Below are 9,527 nucleotides of genomic sequence, written 5' to 3' on the forward strand. Positions count from 1 at the left end.
CAAACCAAACAGTGGAGCAAAACGAAAACAAGGAATATCAGATAAAGGATTGTCTAGATAGCCAACTTAAAGGTCTTAACCCTACATCTCAAGACAACTGGAGCGCTGGGCCAGCAGCTCTTAAATATCTGTGCCAACACAGGTGAAAACTCCTTCCAACTAACAAGATGGACATCCCGGCGTAGGTGGAACACATGCTGACTAATGAGGAGACACCTTCCCTAAAACATGTTTTTCATTATTGGGTATTGTTTGTTGATGGGTGCAGAATAAAAATAATAATAATCTACACGGAACAAAAATATATAAAACGCAACAATTTCAAAGATTATACTGATTTTCATAAAGAAATCAGTCAATTGAAATAAATAAATTAGGCCCTAAATCTATGGAATTCAGAAGACTGGGAATACAGATATGCATCCTATTGGTCACAGAAAAAAAAAAAAAGAAGAAATGTTTGCCTCATGCAGCGCGACATCGCCATTGCATAGAGCTGCTGAAGCTGTTCGTTGTGGCCTGTGGAATTTTGTCCCACTCTTTTAAACGGGTGTGCAAAGTTGCTGGTTATGAGCGTGAACTGGAACATGCTGTTTTATACGCCGATCCAGAGCATCCCAAAMATKTTCAATGGGTGACATGTCTAGTGAGTATGCAGGCCACTGAAGAACTGGGACATTTTCATCTTCCAGAAATTGTGTGCAGATCCTTGCGACATGGGGCCTTGCATTATCATCCTGAAACATGAGGTTATGGCGCCAGGTCGCAGTTGTAAATGAGTACTTGTTCTCAACTGGCCTACCTGGTTAAATAAAGGTAAAAAATGAATGGCACAACAATTTGCAGTATCAGCACGGCATCTCTGTGCATTTTTAAATTGCCATCAATAAAATGCATTTGTGTTCATTGTCCGTAGCTTATACCTGTGGAGGTCTTCGGCTGCCGTGGTTTGCAGTTGTGAAGCCTGTTGGATGTACTGCCAAATTCTCTAAAATKAAGTTGGAGGCGACTTATGGTAGAGAAATGAACATTCAATTCTATGGCAACAGCCCTGGTGGACATTCCTGCTGTCAGCATGGCAATTGCATGCTCCCTTAACTTGAGACATCTGTGGCATTGTGTTGTGACAACTGCACATTTTAGTGGTCTTTTATTGTCCCCAGCACAAGGTGTAATGATCATGTTTTAATCAGCTTCTTGATATACCACATTTGTCAGGTGGATGGATTATCTTGGCAAAGGAGAAATTATCACTAACGGGRATGTAAACAAATTTGTAACAATTTGAGAGAAGCTTTTTGTTTGTATTGAACATTTCTGGGATCTTTTATTTAATCTTATGAAACGTGGGACCAACACTTTATGTGTTGCGTTTTATATATTTAATCCTTTTTTAATTCAGGCTGTAACACAATAAAATGTGGATTAAGGTGATGGGTATGAGTATATTCTGAAGGCACTGTAGGACAGACACTTCAAAACCTTGTTCCTTAGGATACATTTTTTGACTGTTTTGCAATTTTTGAATGTTATTCAATGTGTTTCTATGGGCTATAGCAATAAAAGCCAAATTCAATGTTTCATCAAATTATTTCTATATATATTTTTGTATACCTACAGGGGTCCTAAAATTCTAAATGAAATGGCTAAATAATGAATTTGACAGTCTTAAAATAATTTCATATATTAGCTTAGTAGATATTGCAATTTAAGTGCTTAGACCTACGATGCACTATGCAGAAATAGCTCCACTTTTTCCTCAGTTGCTAAAATTGTAGTAGTTTGCCTAATTTCAGTTTGTGACAAAACAAGCAGATRTAGTGTAAAGCTGCGGTCCCCAACCACCGTACCAGTCCGCAGCACATTCGCTACCGGGCCGCACGGAAAGGATTATTAATAAAATAAATACAAATTATAAGTAAAATAATTACATAGCCTATAAATTATATTTGTGCAGTAATAACATTAAACTTGGTGTGGTCTGTTGGTCCTTTTCTCACCACTTTAATCTCACGCCCACGACAGTTTACAGATTTTGAACTTGAGTAATGCGTGCCGCGAATTCATCACGGTCTGCGTGAGCTGTGTTACCCACCAACTTTGTACTGGCTAGCTACGTTAGCTGACATGAATAAAAACTAACGTCGCTGGAGAGCTTCTTCAGAAGGGTTAAGGGAGCTAAACGTTCCAACGATAATGCAGAGCCCGAGACTGCAAAAAAAGAGCCTCATTCAATAGAAAATATGAGTCCTACCTAAAATATGGTTTTATTGCTAAAGKTGACTCGCATGCTCCAAGCCCCCGGTGTGTAGTATGTGGAGATAGGCAATGAAGCCCTCAACTGCTTCGCATTGAATCCAAGCACTATGCTCTTAAAGACAAACCTGTTGAATTTTTTGAGCGACGAAAGCTACCGCATCAACAAACGTGGCTGCACTGAGAGCGTTATACTTAGTGGCTAGCCTTACGTATTGCTAAGGCCAAGAAGCCTTTCACTATTGGCGAGGAGTTGATTCTACCTGCTGGACATTTGCTGTAGAGGCTGCAGTTAAAAAAATAGCACAGGTTTCTCTTTCGGCTACCACCGTCACTAGGCGAATTGATGAAATAGCAGAGGACGTTGAGGCGCAATTGTTAGAGGCTTAACGAGTCACCATGGTATGCAATCCAGGTTGACGAATCTACCGACGTCGACCACAAGGCAATACTGCCTGTTTGTGCGATATATATATATTTCAGGATGATGTGCATGAGGATATGTTGTGTGTGTGCTGTCCCTGCCGACTAACACAACGGCCGCAGAACTATTCAAGTCTTTGGATGATTACATGTCAGGAAAATTGGATTGRTCATGTGTTGGCGTATGCACGGATGGGGCTGCTGCCGTGACTGGATGGTTGTCTGGTTTTACTACCCGGGTTAGAGGTTGCGCCTGAATGTGAGTCTGCGCATTGCTATTCACAGAGAAATGCTGGCTAGCCGAAAAATGTCACCTGACTTGAACGTTGTATTGAATGATGTTATTAAAGTTATCAATCACGTCAAAGCACATGCCCTTAACTCACCTCTGTTTGGGCAGCTTTGTGAGGAAATGGACGCAGAGCACAAATGCCTTCTCTTATACCAGTGCTTCTCAATTATTTTCTGTTACGCCCCCCCCCCCTAGGAAGAAGTAAACATTTCGCGCACCCCAACTCTCAGCCGCGACTGTAAATAGTATAAATTTGTCTATAAAATTGTTATAAAATCAAATTTTATTTGTCACATACACATGGTTAGCAGAATTAATGCGAGTGTAGCGAAATGCTTGTGCTTCTAGTTCCGACAATGCAGTAATCCAAGTAATCTAACCTAACAATTCCTACAACTACTACCTTATACCACAAAGTGTAAAGGGATAAGAATATGTACATAAAATATGAATGAGTGATGGTACAGAGGCATAGGCAAGATGCAGTAGATGGTATAGAGTACAGTATATCATATGAGATGAGTAATGTGGGTAATGTAAACATAAATGATTTTAAAGTGGCTAGTGATCCTGATTAATGATGGCAGTGCAGTAGATGATATAGAGTACGTATAACATATACATATGAATGAGTAATTAGTATGTACATTATATTAAGTGGCATGTTTAAAGTGGCTGAAATGTAGTGTACATTTTTACATAACTTCCATCAATTCCATTATAAAGTGGCTGGAGTTGAGTCAGTATGTTGGCAGCGGCGCTAAATGTTAGTGGTGGCTGTTTAACAGTCTGATGGCCTTAGATAGAAGCTGTTTTTCAGTCTCTCGGCCCTGCTTTGATGCACCTGTACTGACCTCGCCTTCTGGATGATAGCGGGGTGAACAGGCAGTGGCTTGGGTGGTTGTTGTCCCTTGATGATCTTTATGGCCTTCCTGTGACATCGGGTGGTGTAGGTGTCCTGGAGGCAGGTAGTTTGCCCCGGTGATGCGTTTGTGCAGACCTCACTACCCTCTGGAGAGCCTACGGTTGTGGGCGGAGCCGTTGCCGTACCAGGGGTGATACAGCCCGACAGGATCTCCGATTGTGCATCTGTAGAAGTTTGTGAGTGCTTTTGGTGACAAGCCGAATTTCTTCAGCCTCCTGAGGTTGAAGAGGCGCTGCTGCGCCTTCTTCACCTACGCTGTCTGTGTGGGTGGACCAATTCAGTTTGTCCGTGATGTGTACCCCGAGGAACTTAACTTTTCCACCTTCTCCACTACTGTCCCGTCGATGTGGTAGGGGGGTGCTCCCTCTGCTGTTTCCTGAAGTCCACAATCATCTCCTTTGTTTTGTTGACGTTGAGTGTCAAATATGTCATTCAGGTAGGCAGTTTATAAGTACACCTCTGCATACCATTGTATCCTTATTAACATTAACATTAAAGAAAAGATATAGATCAACTTACAACAAAGAATAACTTTATTAACATTGTTTTTTAGTCTGTAACAGAAAAGACAAAGTGCAATCATTTGCCCTGAAAAAAATAAATAATAATTCAAGCCTTATTATAACTGTAAACATTTTTTGACCATTTGATACTTAAAATATTGATCAGCAACATTAACCTCAGGAGCACATATATGAAACACTTTGACTATAAAACAAAAATGTAAAGACAATTTGTGCTATAAAAAATAAAAGAAAATAAAAAAATGAGGACAGTCAGGATTAATGGCTACAATGAGCACGTTTTGCAGAGAGCAGCTTTTCGAAGTGGGGTTTAGCATAATCTGCAACTCTCAGCTCCTGCTCAATGTTTAGCTGGGTCCTGTACTTGGTCTTCAGTGCAGCAACAGCAGAGAAGCCATCTCACAAGATAAGATGTTGCAAAAGGAAGAATGCCCATGGCCCTTGCCAAAGAGTGTACTGCCTCTCTACACTCAGCCAGAATTCACTCAGTGTCTGTGATGTGAACCTCAGTCTCAATGTGGAGTCAGACGTCATATCAATGACTGGTCCTCCTCTGCAGAGCTGAAACCAGTTGGAGCTGGTGCATTGAAAGGATCTCTCACCCAGTCATATTCAATCAAGTTTATTTTATATAGCCCTTCGTACATCAGCTAATATCTCGAAGTGCTGTACAGAAACCCAGCCTAAAACCCCAAACAGCAAGCAATGCAGGTGTAGAAGCAGGTGGCTAGGAAAACACCCTAGAAAGGCCAAAACCTAGAAGAAACCTAGAGGAAACAGGCTATGAGGGTGGCCAGTCCTCTTCTGGCTGTGCCGGGTGAGAGATTATAAACAGAACATTGGCCAAGATGTTCAAATGTTCAAAATGAAAAGCATGGTCAAAATAATAATCAGTATAATGCATATTGGTAAATACATATGTAATATTGTCAGTATGTTTCATAGCCGATAATTAAGAGTTTGAAAACGCAGCGTCTGGACAGGTAGGAGGTTCCATAACGCAGGCTAGAACAGTTTGAAACTGGGACAGCAGCAAGGCAGGTGGACTGGGGAACAGCAAGGAGGTCATCATGCCCAGTAGTCCTGACGTATGGTCCTAGGGCCAGTTCTCCTCCCCCGAGAGAGAGAAAGAAAGAGAGAAGGAGAGAATTAGAGAGAGGCCAAAATGTTCATAAATGACGCATTGGTCAAATAATAATCAGGAATAACTAGTCAGTTGGCTTTTTCATAGCGATTCATCTAAGAGTTTGAAGAAGCGAGCAGGTCTGCTGGGACAGGTCAAGGGGTTCAGCATAACTGCAAGGCAGTAACAGTTGAATATCTGGAACGGCAAGCAAGGGCCAGGTGGACTGGGGACAGCAAGGAGTCATCATGCCCAGTAGTCCTGACGTATGGTCCTAGGGCTCAGGTCCTCCGAGAGAGAGAAAGAAAGAGAGAACTGTTTTCAGGGAAGTACTTTTTAAAGAATCCCATCAGTGATGAAATATGCTCCTTTAATATATGGAATCACTGAGGTGGCCTCATAGTCGGTAGTGTCAACAAATTCATGCAGGTTCTCGAATGAATCAGTATTTCCTTCAAGTCGCCGTCCCCACATTGCAAGCTTTCGAGTGAAACAGCTGATCTTGTCTGTGACCTGAGGGAGGTGTTTATCTTTCCCTTGAAGCTGTAGATTTAGTTCATTTAGATTTCCAAATATGTCACTCAGGTAGGCCAGTTTTGCCAGGAAGTTCTCATCACARTTTTTCTGCGAGGTCATACTCCTGCTCCGAAAACATTCTTATCTGCTCTCTGAGCTCAAACTCGGGACAAGACTTTTCCTCGTTACAGCCACCTTGCTTCACTGTGAAACAGCACAGCTTGATGTTCAGCTCCCATCTCCTCACAGATAGCAGAGAAGACTCTTGTTTTTAGTGGTCTGGTCTTTATAAAATTGACTACACCTACAATGTCAGTCATAACCTCACTTAATTCAGARGAAAGGTGCCTTGATGCCAGTGCTTCTCTGTATATAACACAGTGTGTCCACTCAGCATTAGGTGAGGCCTTCTTGAGTGCCCGAAGTCCTTCTCATCCCTGCCATGGTCTGTGCACCATCACTGCAAACACCAATGCAGTTMTCCCACTTTAGCCCATTCTCAGTCAGGAAGCAGTCCAGCATTTTGAATAGCTCTTCAGCTGTGGCTCTGTCTCTGACATATTTTTAAAAAAAGTAGATCCTCACACAGGGAGTTTGTCATGTCAAAACGTACATAAGCGATAAACAAACAGTCTTTGTTGCTTCATCGAACTGTAAGGCAAAACGTTTGTCTTTGAGTTTATCTACCAGCTGTTCTTTAAGATCGTCAGCAATGTCATTTWTATGTCTGGCGACAGTGTCATTGGACAGAGGGATAGTTTTTATTTTTGCAGCACTTGCRTCATCCAGCATGACAGAGACCATGTCTAATGCTGCAGGCAGTATCAGCTCCTCTGCTATGGAGTGATTTTGTTGTTGTTGCACTGAGCAATTTGGTACGCCACCTTATATGATGCTAACAGTGCTTGCTGGTTTACTGAAGTAGCATTCACRAAGCGTGACGATTGTTAGCAATATTCGGCACGTTTTCACTGAAGAAACTCAAGCGGCTTATCAGCGTGTTTGGGGTGTAATGTCTTTAAGTGACGCCTTAATTTATTTGGCTTCATGCTGTCCGCTGCCAACATTTTTAGACACAGWAAACATACCGGTCTTTCCTCGTCTCCCACCGTAGTCACAGTGAAGCCAAGCGCTACATACGCGTCGTCATATTTCCTCGTCTTAGCTTTCGGGAGACTTACGTTTGTCTCATTATCTCCGTCCCCCTCTGCCTTTTCATCCCTGTTAAATATTTTTCCATGATGTCTCTTAAGGGTTTGTTATCTGCACTTCATATCTCCTGCTCTGTGCTGTGTGCTCTTGTTCGGTGCAAAAATTAGCCTACTCGCTGCGGCAAAAAAAAGCATGTTCCCCGGGGTCACACGCTCCCCCCCCCCCCTGGCATCGCTCCGAGCCCCCCCAGGGGGGCGCGCCCCACTATTTGAGAAGGACTGTCTTATACACAGAAGTCAGATGGCTATCCAGGGGGAGATGGCTTGCCAGAGTGTGAGTTACCAGACCGCTGCAGAGGTTTCTTTAAGAAAAAAAAGTCACCACTGGCAGCACATTTCAATGACGAGGAATGGGTCGCAAAACTCGCTTACCTGTGTGACATATTCAACCTGCTCAATGAACTCTATCTGTTACTTCAGGGGAGAATGACAACCATCTTTAAGTTGGCAAATAAAGTGGCTGCATTCAAAGCTAAACTGGAACTGTGGAGACGGGGAGTAGACCGGAGCATATTTGTCATGTTCTAAACATTAGCGGGGATTTTGGGAGAGACTGAGACAGGGCTGTTTTTCTCCCAGCTGGTGTGTGATCACCTAGCTTCGCTGTCAATGGAGTTTGAGCGTTACTTCCCAACTGCCAAAGAYCCACGAAGTGCGAAGGAATGGATCCACGACCCATTTGTGAATGTCCCAGGTGAATCGTCCATGTCCGTGCAGGAAGAAGATCAACTCCTTGAGGTTGCAAATGACGGTGGCCTTAATTATGTTTGAGAACTTCATCTCTGCCGACGTTCTGGATTAAAATCAAGGCAGAATATCCTGAGTCACAAACATACTGAAAACGTTACTTCCATTTCCAACATCCTATCTCTGCGGTTTTCCGCAATGACTGCAACCAAAACGAAATTACAGAGTATGGACATAAGGGACACTGTCTCCCATCACCCCTAGATGGGACCGTCTTGTTGCTGGGAAACAAGTTCAGGGCTCCCACTGATTCAGCGACATGGTGAGTTAGTGTTTTTATTAAATGGTCATTAAGAGAAAATATATAAAATATGCACTTTGATTTTATAATGTCATCACGTTAGACCTACTTCAACTAAAATGTTATGAAAAAGCGTCTATACTAAACTTATAGGCCTAATCGATGTCCCGGTCCTTATCGTGACCTCCCCTCAACGGCCTGTCCAGGAAAATATTGTCTGAGACCAGTCCGTGGTGCAAAAAAGGTTGGACCGCTGGTGTAGAGAATTGTTGTATCTAAACTGCTGTGAATGATCTTTTCCATAACCAAAAATATTTTGAAGCTGGTGTACAACACAAAGTAAATGACGCAAAAATGAAACTTAAGAACGGGAAGCATAGATATAGCGTGCACAGAACATATACACTGCTCAAAAAAATAAAGGGAACACTTAAACAACACAATGTAACTCCAAGTCAATCACACTTCTGTGAAATCAAACTGTCCACTTAGGAAGCAAAGCAACTACTGATTCTGACAATAAATTTTCACATCTGTTGTTCAAATGGTAATACGACTAACAGGTGTGAAATTTATAGGTCAATTAGCAAGACACCGGGCCAATAAAAGGAGGTGGTTTCGGCAGGGGTGATCAAGCACCAGACCATATCTCAGGTCTAGGCTTACCTGGCTGAATGTTTTTAGTCCCTTTTGAATGCTGGCGGTGCTTTCCATCTAGTGGTAGTCATGAGACCCGGAAGTCTACAACGCACACAAGTGGGCTCAGGTAGTGCGGTTCATCCAGGATGGCACATCAATGCGAGCTCTGTGGTAAAAAGTTGCTGTTCTGCAGCGTTAATAGCCAGTAGCATGGAGGACGGCTAACAGTGGAGACAGGCCAGTCAACATCAGGAGACGTGGCGGAGGCCTTAGGAGGGCATACAACGACCAGCAGGACCGCTACCTCGCCTTTGTGCACGGAGGAAGGCAGGAGGAACGCACCGCCAGAGTCCTGTAAAAGACCTCAGCAGGGCCACAAATGTGCATGTTGTCCTGCTCACAACGGTCCAGTAAAACAGACTCAACAATAGGGATGGTATGAGGGCCGACGTCCACAGGTGGGGTTGGTGCTTACAGCAACACGTGCAGGACGTTTGGCATTTGCCAGAGAACACCAGATTGGCAGAATTCGCCACTGGCTCCCTGTGCTTCTCCACAGATGAAATGCAGGTTCACACTGCAGCACATGTGACAGACGTGATCACACAGTTTCTGGCAGACGCCGTGGGG

At 43.1% G+C, this 9,527-nt stretch overlaps 1 protein-coding gene across 3 annotated transcripts in view; it reads left to right on the forward strand.

The window, feature by feature from the left end:
- Nucleotides 1-9,527, forward strand: part of LOC111972741 (RAC-alpha serine/threonine-protein kinase) — a 76,047-nt gene that overhangs the window by 17,575 nt on the left and 48,945 nt on the right. The window lies entirely within an intron of this gene.

The sequence above is a fragment of the Salvelinus sp. IW2-2015 genome, linkage group LG14 (assembly GCF_002910315.2).
Source record: "Salvelinus sp. IW2-2015 linkage group LG14, ASM291031v2, whole genome shotgun sequence".
NCBI lineage: Eukaryota > Metazoa > Chordata > Actinopteri > Salmoniformes > Salmonidae > Salvelinus > Salvelinus sp. IW2-2015.